Source organism: Mustela lutreola, chromosome 1, assembly GCF_030435805.1.
Source record: "Mustela lutreola isolate mMusLut2 chromosome 1, mMusLut2.pri, whole genome shotgun sequence".
In the NCBI taxonomy this organism is placed as follows: domain Eukaryota; kingdom Metazoa; phylum Chordata; class Mammalia; order Carnivora; family Mustelidae; genus Mustela; species Mustela lutreola.
The window spans coordinates 31,680,168-31,692,886 of NC_081290.1; positions in this window are offsets into that span (position 1 = coordinate 31,680,168).

Sequence of the window (12,719 nt, forward strand, 5' to 3'; positions counted from 1 at the left end):
TTAAAGTTTGGTTTTTTTTTCTGTTTATGGTGTGAAAGATGCATGAAGACTCATGCTTTGTTTTGTATATGAATATCCCATTAATTCAACCCCATTTGTTTGAAAAGATCCTTTCTACACCGAATTAATTGCATTCGCAGTTTTGTTAGAAATCAGTTGTCCATAAGTGTGTGGGTCTGCATTTGGACTCCATATTATGTTCCTTTGATCTAGTTCACTACTTTAACACCAATACTGGATTCTTTTGATCACTGCAGCTTTATAATAACCACACGACTATTCACCGAGGAAGGAATCAGGTAGCAATAGCCATCCAACTTTGTTCTTTGTTTTCAAAGGAATGCTATTTTTCTTTTAGCATTCCAGGCCCTGAGCATTTTAAATTTTAGAATCAGTTTGTTGATTTCTATGAAAAAACAAAAACAAAAACAAACTAAGAATTTTAATTGGAATTGCGGTGAATCTATACAACAGTTTGGGGAGTATTTATATTGTAACACTCATGAGTCTGTTGACCCATAAACAAACTGTATTTCTGTATTTATTTAAGATTTCTTTAATTTCTCCTAGCAATAATTTGTAGTTTTTATCATATGTCTTACACAGATTTTGTAGATGTATATATAATTATTTTATATATTTTGATGTCAGTGTAAATAGTATTGTGTTTTTACTTTCAATTTCCAGTTGTTGCTGTTATATAAGATCCACTTCATTTTTATATCAGTCTTGTATCTGCAATGCTGAGAAACTCATTTATTAGTTCTATGAGTGTTATGAGGTTCCATCACATTTTCTATATGGATGATCATATCCTCTTCAAATAAAAGCTGTTTCACTTCTTTCTCAATCTGAAGGCCCTCTATTTTTTTTCATTTTTGCCTGATGACATTGACTAGAACCTCCATTTCATTGTTCTATATAAATATATGCTATTATATATTATATATTACATTCAGTGCATATATAATATATTATTTATAGTCTATATATATATTCTAAAAATTCACCAATAATAAATACAATTAAAAATGGGCAGATTTTTAAAATTTGCTAAAGGGATACATGGATGACGTAAAGCTTATGAGAATATGCTTGATATCATGTCATTAGGGAAATGTAAATTGAGACTACAGTGAACTCATTATAGACTTAGTAGAATGGCTTCAGTGGAAACAAATGACCACACTTGGTGTTGGCAAGGGTGTAGTCAAAACAGATATGTCATTTCTGGAAATACAAAATGATACAGTCACTTTGGAAAATGTCACATTTTGTTAAAAAGCTAAAATGCAGCCACCATGTAATTCAGACATACTGCTTATAAGAATTTACCAAAAGAATAGTAAGCTTATGTCCATGAAAATACTTCTACGTAAATCTTCAGAGATGTTTTACTTGTAATAGTCTCCAACTGGAAAGGACCAAATGTTCATCTACAAATGACAGAATAAACAAATTTTGATGTATCAATACAGTGAGATACTACTCAGCAAAAAAAGTAAGAAATGACTGATATATGTAAAAACCTCTTGAATCTCAAAATACTTATGCCAATTGAAGGAAGCCCTAGACAAAAGAGGATGTGTACTGTGTGATTCTATGTATATAGAACTAATCTGTGTTGACAGAACAGTTACAGTTGCTATCTGTAGGTAAAAGGTGCCATAGCAGGGACTGCAACGTAGTAGGAAGAAACTTTTGGGTGAGACAGTTGTGTGTAAATTACAATTTACAAATACAGTTGTGTAAATTACAATTACCTTGATTGTAATGATGCTTTTCACATATATCCATGCTGTCCACATTTGAAGAATACAACTTATGTTTGACATATATAAAACCATATATATGATATATATAATTATGTATGAAACTATATATATAAATATATGTCTACACATATACATATTTACACAAATGCATGCATATAATTTCATGTATATACATATTGTAGTTTAATTTATGTCAAACATCAAATTGTAAACTTCGACTGTGGGCAGCTTTACCATAAAAAATACTCTTATCATTAGCTGACATAACACAGAATAAAGAAACATTGGGTCAATGATTACCTACTTTGTTGAAGTCTGAGGGTTAAATTTGAACTAAGGTTTTGTTAAAGTCCATTTTGGTCCCCTGGACCTCTGAGCTATTACCTACTGGATATGTCCTTTTTAGTACACCACATGCATCTCTAACTGTGTTCAAATCTAAACTTGTCATCTTTTCCTAGGAAACTGGATTCTCCATATTATCTCATTGTTATATCTATCTTTCTAGTTGCTCACACCTTCATGTTGCTGTAATGCAGTTAGGCTAGCCAGTAAATTGGAGGATGGGGCTTGAGGGAAGAGCTCTTAAATGAGCCTGGAATTTTCTCACTCTGTCTAATCCCACATTAAATCAGGCACTAAGTTCTGTTGCTTCTGTTCTGCAATTATCTTCTAATTTGTACACAATTTTCCAATGCCACGTTTTACTCCTTTACTTCAGAGCTTTCTTTCCTATGTTAAAAGGACCAGATTCTTAACTGATAGCCCTGTGTGTTATGTTTTAGTCTCTGCAATCAATTTTCTGCCTTGAAGCCAGAGTAATCTTTTCTAAACTGCAAATCCAATTATTCCAAGAGCCGAGAACAGTGCCTGGTATATGGTAGGCACTCAACAATTATTTGTTGTATGGAAGATCAGTTGAGTGCCACTCTCCAGATTAAAATTCCTCATTAGCTCAGCATTGCACTCAGGTTCAAATTAGAATTGTCAGTTGTAGCTGTAAAGGTCTACCCAATCTAATTTCTCCCATCACTCCCTTCTAAAGGTGAACCCTAGGGGCTCTGCGTGGCCCAGTCAGTTAAGTGGTTGTCTTCTGCTCAGGTCATGGTCCCGGGGTCCTGGAATCGAGCCCCACAGCAGGCTTTACATTCAGTGGGGAGTCTGCTTCTCACCTCTCTCTGCCTGCTGCTCTGTCTACTTGTACTACCTCTCTATCAAATGAATATATAAAATCTTTAAAAAATAAGAAAAATAAATAAAAGTGAACACTATTTTTGAACTAAAGCATTACCCTAAAAGTACCCTTTTTCTTTGTCTTTGAACATTGCACTTACTACTCTAACTCCCTGCCTTGTGCTTTCTCTCCTTTATAATATCTTGTCCTACCTATGTTTCAGAACTAGCCAAAACTTTTTTCAGGGAAATTTCTCTGCTTCTGCCAACTCCTCAGGCTGTTTAGATACTGCCCTATGCTCTCTAAACTACTCTGCAAATGGAGAGTCCTATCTTAATGACATATAATTCCCTGATTTCTCACATCTACAAAGTGCAGAGGCTATGCCTTAACGTCCCTTTGAAATTACATAGACCCTGAACCACAGTAGGCATTCTATTAAAACTACTTTAATAAAACACTGATATTTTAGCCCATTTTATAATCTGTCTAGTATGAATGATAGTAGAGAACAAGACTGAGTTTAAGAAAAAATATTTTATCCTCCATGCAGTTATAAATGGAAAGGAGCATCTCCTAGTCCGATAATCTAATTGGGAAGGTGAGACAACAAAGATGCAGAAAACAAACTGAAGTAGACTTAGATCTGCATCTGTTGCACAGTGCTGCTCATTCCACTGCCTTAAACCGTTGTCCATTCATTCATTTAATCATTCATTCATACATTTATTCATATATTCAATCAGTGTAGTGCACACTCCTTTAATTATTTGGTAATTCCTCATAGCATAATGATTAACAACATAGCTGCTGGACCCTAACTCTCCTGGTTTTACTCTATATGTAATATTGTGTGAGGTTGTTTAACCTCTCAGCTTCCTGTTTATTTATAATAAGACCAATAGTTGTAGGTACCTCCTAGAGAATGTTTCAGTCTCTAAAGGCTTTAAATGCCTTTAATATATGTTAGGTATCTAGTGTGCCAGCTATTATGCGAGTAAAAGATTCTGCTGTTCATTTATTTAGTACTTAGGAGCAGGCTTTGCCCTTTGCAATTTTACACTCTCCCATTCCTTCCTTTAATTTTCTCTCTAGATGTAAAAATATAGCACCTCAATGGCTCACAAACATGTGTGTAGGACCTACATAGAGGCATTTTCAGATGAATGAATTCAAATTCTCCATAAGCACTAGGTGTAGAATGATATAATCAAATGGGAAAGAATGTTAGTAGAAAAGCTCATCCAGCCTTTTCTCCATAAAAACCCATGAATATAATAAATGATGCCTTCACAGCTGAAAATCAGCAGGCATTATAAACACTTACAACGTGGGTTAAGAAAATGTTTTTCTTCTTATGGGAACAGCAGTTTAAAAGACCTAATGATGCTAATTATAATAAGTAGCTGGTAAATGTTTCATCAAAAACACTGACCCACAGTCTTAGCAGGTGCTCATTAAATGTGGTAGATTTTATTCTTAATAAGCATTTCTCCCTTGTAATATCTATATTTGTAACCAAGAAAAAGAAAGCAATAAACATTTTGTTGGGGAAACTCATGAGGCTGTGAAAAATAGAATGAATGCTATAGTAAAACATTTTAATTTCTCAGGCATGAATACTCAAAGTTAAATCTTATAAATGCATACATTTGAACCACAAAATGACTTTAAGAGAATGCCATTTTTAGGTAAGGTGTTTAAAGCTCTGGCATTCTGTAATTTTAAAAGCTCTATTAATGAATATTTGATTAGACAAGAGACATCTTGGAGCAAACAATATCTCAATTCTTGTTTTATCTTATTTAATTAGGATTTATAGCACAAGTTCTTATTTTTTTTTAAAGAAGCAGACTGAGTTAAAATTTATCGTGTATAACATGTACAAAAACAAAGTGGTTTTTAAAATAAGTAATGCATTCACCTGGTTAAAGAAGTGAAATAATATATAAAAGTTCACAATGAAAATCCTCATTCTCACCCCATCCCCACTTACTTTACTACCTATAAGTAACTAATTTTATTGATGTTTCTGTTTCCAAGAAAATACAACCATACAAAATCATAAATTTCTTCATTTCTTTCACAAGAGTTAGCATAACATGCATTTTCTGTATCTTGTTTTGTGTTTGCTTGTTTTACAATTAGTAATATGAACCACATAAAATTGACTGAGAACTATTACATCATTACATTTCATCAATTTCATATGATCCAACATATCTTGGAAATCTACTCACATTAGCAGATGGAGAATGACCTTATTTTTTCTTTTCTTCATGTTCTCAATAATTGCAGAACATTTCATTTTGTGGCTATTTAGTAGTTTACTTAATCAATCCCATAATATTGAACACTGGGCTGTTAACTACTTTTTGGAATTCTGAGTAAGAATCAATTAATAAATTCTCAAATGCATTTTAATCATATGCAATAATATCTGTAGGATATATTCTTAGAAGTGGAGTTATTGGGTCCATGAGTAAATGCATTCATAATTATGATTATTTTGTTTCTCCATCAGTTATTAACTGTACAGTTAAAACCTGAAGCTGCAACATATAATCTTAGCAGCATTCCCTTGGCCAGCATTTCCAACCTTTGTGCAAGTGTCTTCAGGATGGACTGGAAGGCTCTATGTTATATTTTATTTGGGCTCATGTATCATGAGAGCTTTTTCTTGAAAAATACCTAAAATTTTTGATAGTTCTTTATTTTCATGTGTTTTGATTAAAATGATACTTTTCTAAACTACTGAAACACTTTCACCAGGGAATAGCTCATAAGAAACTGAATTTTCTTCTTAACCAGGCCACACAGGAACTCAAGCATAAACAAGCACTGCCTAAATTAGGTGTTTGGAGACCTGCTTTTAGCAGATGAGGGAAATTAAAACTTAGAATATCTTTGTTTACATATAAAATGGTGCATCAAAATCTGTTAATAATGTTTATATTGTCAGTTTAAAAGTAAAGCTATTCTCCCTAGGCAATGATGAATTCTTTTAAAATTTATCACAAATTCTGACTAACCGGGGTTCAAATTAACAACTTTTATTCAGGGATTAGTCAAATGATATATCACTTTCACTATTTCCAAATTGACTTCTGAAGGATGTCTTCAACCCATAAATCCTATCACATAAGATTCCAACAGTTATTTTTATTTGTAACATTGACTTTTTCTCTCATCTGATAGTGGGTGGGTATTTTATTTTAATCCCTATTATATTTCACACAAAAAATTATTGTTGATATATTTTTATTAAGTGGTAAGTTATAAAATATTAAATTATAACTCCAAAAATTGAATATGAATCTGAAAACTCAAGAAATGAGGCTTCTTCAATTTTGTTACTCTACGGTGCTCGTTGAGCTTAGTTCAGACCCATTCCAAGACCCATGTTCTAAGCCATGGGATGGAAGAATTAAATATAAAATATAAAACTTATGCTCTTAAGAAATTTCCCTGTTATCTGCTACTTGGCAATTTCCACTTGCTTCCCACTGACCAGAACATAATCTTTTGGCTATACTAGCAGAAAAGCAGTCTGGGTAACAGAGGACTATTGTTGTGCAGCGATTTTCCAAGATAAATATAAATATGGTAATAAAAGAGGTAAACTGATACTGGGGACAACCAGCAACTTCTTCTCCATGTCCCTACATACTTCTTGAGAAAATATCACATGTATGTAACAGGATATTAAGGCCAACTTTAATCTCAGAAGATGATACCTCAAAGCAGTCATAAAATTATAAACAAATCATGTGTATCTTCTAAAATAAAATATCTTCTGGCTAGTAGCCTCTGAAGTTCTGGGAAAACAGGGAGGAGGGGAAAAAAGTGAAACATGAGAAATTAAAAAGGTAGAAATTCATGATAATACCAAAAATCAACGTTTGGTTAGTAAATTTTTCAAATTTGGAAAGACCTCTCATTAAAGAAAGAACATCACTGGAACATAGATGTGGAAATCTTAAAACTTTTTCTTGTTTGATTCCTGCCACCCTGAACTATCCAGGAAAACTTGCCATTAATATATAAGAATTGAGTATTAGGTTCTGCTCTGGTCTCCAGATTTTCAGACCAAGATTCCCACAAAAATCAAACTGGTGAACCTGTCTATGGAACAATGTATACAGGGAAAGGAAATCCTCCCAAGTAAAACCTTATAGAATTCAGCGAATGCCTTAATAGTATTACATAGTACAGACTGTTGTGTGTGTGTGTGTGTAAGTGTGTGTGTGAGGAGAGTGTGATTGCTGTTTTTAACTGCATATGGTCATAGAACTATGCAGTGGGAAAAGGGGGCAGTCTACCCCAAATCAGTGAAGATGAATGCGTAATAGATACTGTTAAGTGGACCAGAAGCTGTGCCTATGAACTCATTCTTCACTTAACTAAGAATGAAATTTTATGATTTATCCATTCAAGAATACATTGAGGACTTTGGGTAGAAATTGTGATGATCAAAATAGCTATAGTCCCTGACCAGTGTAGAGTGTCATTTATATTTTTGGGCAAGAGATAACTTACCTATTTCCTCCTTTTCATTGTTTTACAATATTGGCAAACTCCTACACTAGATAAAATAGTGTTAGTTTGAAAAAAAATAAATCACTGTGGGGTCTATGTCACAAACAATGTCTTATGCATGAAAACATAGTAATATATACATGAGGATACGGATAAAAAAACACTTTTGGTGAATTTTACTAAGAACATAAGGAGAAAATTGTAGAAAGTCATGTGATGATTTCAATAGGATGAATAAAAAAGAGATAAAAGCAATAAAGAGAATAGACTGAAATGGAAAATGTTGTTTGGGTTCAATAAAGTGTTTAAGACTGCTCAAAATACATGAGGTACATAAAACATAAGTTTGGGATTATAGAAATAATTGACATTGAAGAAAATGAAACGACAAATGTGTAGGGTAATGGTTGCTAAGGAGAGCACTTGTGATGTGCACTGGCTGTCATATGTAAGTGATGGATCAGAAAATTCCACTACCAAAATAAATACTACACTATATGTTAACTAACTGAAATTTAAATAGAAACTTGGTAAAGAAAAAAAATTATGATTTTTTTTTACAAAAGTTTTGGTAAAGGAAATATTAAAGAAAACAATTAGACAAAAGATATACACAAAAAAGAGAGGTCAAAGTCAATATAAGACTTACATGACTAAATGGGTTGTATGCAAAAAACTTTGGCAGTTAGAATAGACCTGAGTGTATATTGTATTTTGGATAAAATTAATAAATAAGACTTAACCATCATTTTCAGGCAGAATTACGTGATCCATAAAATGTCAGTGAAAATCAATGGAAAAAATATTTAGAACTATTACAATTTTACTAAGTGTCTAGTAATAAGATAAACACAACACACACTGAATGATACAGTAACAAAAAACTTTCTTATATACAAACAATAGAATAGTGAAAATAATAGTTCCATTTATAATAGAAAAAGTGGACACTATTAAACAGTTATAAGTATCTAATAAGGAATGAATGGGTCCTATGTGAAGGAAATTATGAAACGTTAATGAACTCTCTACAAGAATATTATAATAAATGGAAGGAGAGTCCTGCCTACAGAAATCTATGGCCATGAACCACTCTTCCAGAAATGGTTCATGTAGGTATCAGAGTCATTTTAGACCCGCAGTGGTTTGCTGCACAACTTTTACTTTTGAGCAAGTTGTAGTTATGATCTAATTAAATCTTCCAGTCCCATCTGCCTTTGGCCTAGGGCCTAATTCTCTTCTACTCATTCTTCTACTGCTGCAATTCAGGTTTTTCATGACTAAGCCCGTGAGAGTGAAGTGGTACTAGTATCTAGTACTTCACTACATATATATGTGTATGTGTGTGTGTGTGTATGTGTATACACACATATATATGAATTATATATATTAATATAATATATAATATATAAATATATGTGATAATTATATCTGTTATATGATAGATAATCATATTATATCATAATTTATATTTATATAATTTCTCTTTCTGGAAACAACTTCCTCTAAATACATGCAAAACAATGTGGGTATGAGGAGCCCAAAATTAGAATTAGACAGACTTTTGCTGTAATCATGCCTCATCATTTAATAATTTGATTATTTTTAAGATTTTACATAGACCTCTAGGCCTTGGTTCTTCTTCTATAAAATGAGAACAACATATTAAAATTATTATCTAGAACTGCTCCTACTGAAAGTCACAATTATCTATACTTTGCTTTTTTTTAATTAAAAATGGTTCTATGTAACACAAAAATCTTTGTGTTTACTACTCTTGATTTGTTACAAACAATTTTGTGATACTTTCTAATTTTTCAGAGGTAAGTTTTAAATCTTAAAAAAAAGATAAAAATGGAAGAGTCAAATGTAACCTGAATTCATCAACATTGTAAGAGAATCTATTTGTTCTGTAAATAGTTGTCAGGCCAAACTTTATGTGATAAAGCAAGAATAAAATAGCACTAGTTGATGATTTTGTGGTCCTATCAAAATATGATACAATCTATATAGTCCCATGTTTAGAATATGTGGTACCAGCCCAAGTGCATCCTGTTGATAAAAAAGACTTTTAGCAAGCTTTAAATCCAGAAATATTTATGTCTTTCATAGTGGTTGGTTTAATTAGAACAAATATTTATATATTTAATTGCACATTTTTATATAGTACGAGCTCTGTTACATCTAGAACTACTTGAAGAAAAATTTGTGGTAAATAAATGGTTAAGATATGTTATGAATCTTACCTAAGCTGAATAGGGTAAGAATAATAGATGCATTACAAGAAGAAAATGGTTTATGAGGGCAAAGGAGTGAGAATGTAAATTTTTCAGTGACTTAAAAAGGAAAAACAGCTGTCTCTGATAAGGAATTAATAATATATTCCTCAGATTTCTTTAGGGCCTAGAATGCAATGCTTAGGTAAGAGTAAGAATCAAGCATAAAGATAAAAACAGTGAAAAATGGTACATTGAGAGTTTTGGCTTTTGAAATTGCTAAACTTGGAAATTTGTATTGCTAACAAACTGAATTAATTATATTGTGGTCACTGATTAAGGAATCTGTGATCAGTTAAATGTTAAATAAGGATTATCACAGTTATATGACTTTGACTTACAATGGTATAGCGGTTAGACAGACAGCATACTTTTAAAGCATATATATATATATATATTTAAAGGAAGACTAAAATCAATGAAAACATTTCTCCCTGTAACAGTATTCTTTGTATCTCACACTAGCATGTGAGTGTTTGACGGCAGGTGCAATGCAAGTCAATTCATCTTTGGGTCTGCAATACCAGACACACTGAGAGTACTCAATAAAGGTTTGATTGATAAGCCTGTGAATGAATGGAAAGCAACTGAAAGCTGTTATTTATATCACACCAGAGCTGTGACAGTTCTCCTTTAGAAGAAATCAATCATTCCTCTTTTTAATCACGAACCATCTTTCTTCTAGATTTCTATGTTACTACTACCACTACAACTCCACTCCTTTGACACGTCTCCTTTTTTTATCTATATACTTAAGTCCTTACTTATTGAAGGTCCTAACTTATTTATTGATGACCTTTCCATATCCATTATTCTTTTGTGGATACCTTAAATTCTCTCACATGCTGCTTTTGATTCCAAGCCCCTTGATCCAAGACCCTGCCCTCAATCTAACAAAATATAATTAAATCCAAGTATCCTTTCTTATCTTACTCCCAGATTAAATTTATCAGAGAAAACTCTTCACCTCTACAGATTCATGGCTATAGTCTCCAACTAGACTCTCTGTACCTGCCCATTCAGATTGTCTTTTATGTTTTAGATTCTGTTCAGTTACTAGAACACAGGAAGAAGGGTAAGAATTTAACTGCAAGATGTTTATAGTATAGAATGAGAGACAGATAGCTAATAGACATACAAGCAAATGCATGCATAAAAAAATGACAGGTGTTGATGAGTGCCATGAAGAAGATGAAAGGATAGGTTCTTAGTAACGATCAGAATTGGTGGCCAAGGAAAAACTCTAAGAGCACATTCATTTGAATTGAGACCTGGACTAGAAAATGGAGGCAGTCTTATGGAAAGAGTCTGAGAAACAAGAGAAGACAATTTGTAGATGTTTGGATCCTGAGATGGCAATATGCTTTTCATGATTAAGGGGCAAAAACAAACAAAACAAAACAAAACAACTAAATTTGCTGAAGTGTAATGACTGGTAGCAAGAGAGGAAGAAGATGAAGTTAGAGAAGCTGTCAGAGATCAAGTTCTGGCCATTGTTAGGGAGTTGGATCTTATTTTAAGAATAATGAGAAGACTTGCGAGGGTGTTCAGTGGAGCTGTGTCAAGCTCTGATTTCTATTTTAGAACAATCATGCTGGCTCACATTGGAAGAGACAATAATGGTAGCAAGGAGATTAAGCCTTAGGCTATTTTTATGTTAGATGTTAGGATGGTGATTCGAACTATAAAATTAGTAGCTGAGAATTTGAGAAGTGGATATATTTTGAAGACATAAATAGCTTGACTTGATGATATATTAAGAAAAATACAAAAATATTTGTGAGAAAAATAGAAAACTCAAAGATGAATCAACTGGGTAAATGATAGTATCATTTACTGAGACAGAAGACTTTAGGTAGAGAATAGTTTCAATGGGAAGAGATGAAGACTTCAGTTTCCATAAGTTAGAGATATTTATTAAGAATTAAAACAGAGTTTTCAAGTGTAATTATGTATATATAATTACATATGTGTAGTTGTAGTGTGCATATTTCAGTTCAAGGCTCAGGGGAGAACCCAGAATGGAGAATCATATTTGAAATTGTTGAATTGAATAAAATATTTTAGAATGCAGGAAATAAAATAGGATGCAGCTAAAAAGAGGTAGAGGCCAAATATAGTGTTCTGATTGCTATAATATTTAAAGGCTGAGGGACAAAAATCCAACAGTGAAAACCATGTGCAAGAAGGAACCCCATGAGGAAAAAGAAAAAGAAGGAACCCTAGAACAAAATGATATCCTGGAATTCAAGAGGGAAAGTATGAATGAATGAAAGAATGAATAAATGAATGGTCAAATGTTGAAGAGGGTCTGAGTAAGATAAAGTCAGAGAACTGACTGTTGGCTTTTGAAAGAAGGAATAACGTCCCGAATAAAATAAGGAAGGCAGAAACACTTCTTGCATCATATAACAATAAGGAATATAGAATATGTGATATAGGTATCAATGACTTGTTGGAATGAATGAGAACTCAGGTCATCTGATACTTATATTTTCCTATGAGAAATAGAAGATGTCATTACCTGAGATTTAAGGGAGTAGAAAGTGATGAAGAGTTAAGCATAAGAGATTGTGTAAATAACAGTTATAGATTGTGGGAAAATAAAAATTTAAGGGAAAAGCAGTAATATTTTCTGGTAGTATAGAACATTTGGTATTTACAATCATAGCTGGAAGTGATTTCAGTCAAAATTTCGGTATACATTTCTACAGCAACTTTTGGCTATGCAGAAGGGAGATCCTGGATTTAACTAGGGCTGGAAGTTTGTCAGGTGAGAAAGAAAAAGGAGAGATAAGGAAAGAATCGTTAAGTGTTTGCAAGGGAATGACTGTCATACAGGATCATAGCAGTTACGATGGGGTCAGGGGGATTTGAGGGTATAAGATTCCAATATTTATTGTAAAAGTCACTGTCTTTACACTTGTCAGAGTGGAATGGTAGCCCAGGAAGATG